The sequence below is a fragment of the Penaeus monodon genome, chromosome 25 (assembly GCF_015228065.2).
Source record: "Penaeus monodon isolate SGIC_2016 chromosome 25, NSTDA_Pmon_1, whole genome shotgun sequence".
Taxonomy (NCBI): domain Eukaryota; kingdom Metazoa; phylum Arthropoda; class Malacostraca; order Decapoda; family Penaeidae; genus Penaeus; species Penaeus monodon.
Genome location: NC_051410.1, coordinates 26,908,096 through 26,908,639, shown reverse-complemented (window position 1 = coordinate 26,908,639; position 544 = coordinate 26,908,096).

The following is a 544-nucleotide window of genomic DNA, read 5'->3' as shown; positions in this document are numbered from 1 at the left end:
TTAAACATTGCAATGCGGCATAGAATTCCTAGTAAGAAACCATGATATTAATAGAATTACTAACTTGTAGCATTGGTATGTGAACTATGATATACAGTATGATTGAAACTGATATTATCGAAGTGCCTTTTGCCAGGAATATTATATGAATATTATAAGAATATTATGAAGTGATCCCAAATGACAGAGAACTGCTAATGTGAATAAAGGAAACGGCAGGATGGGCTTTATTTAAAAGATGATATCGGTGTCTTGGGTGAGATTCGGGATAAAGTCCTGGATATACATTTTACATGACTGCTTTAAAGAACATTGACGCTTTGGAATCATTAACCTTTAAAGTCACTGCGCGTAAGAGATAAAGAAAAACGAGTAATCAAAACTTCAAAAAGAGAGATGAATAGGCCTACATGCTGATAACGAATTTCACCGAAACTGAAAGTTTGCTGATAAGAGAATCGTGGAAAAATCTGTCGAGGAACCACAACAGAGGGAACTCTCTTGCCGATCTCTCCCTCACTCTCCGATCTCGGCCCCTCTGTCT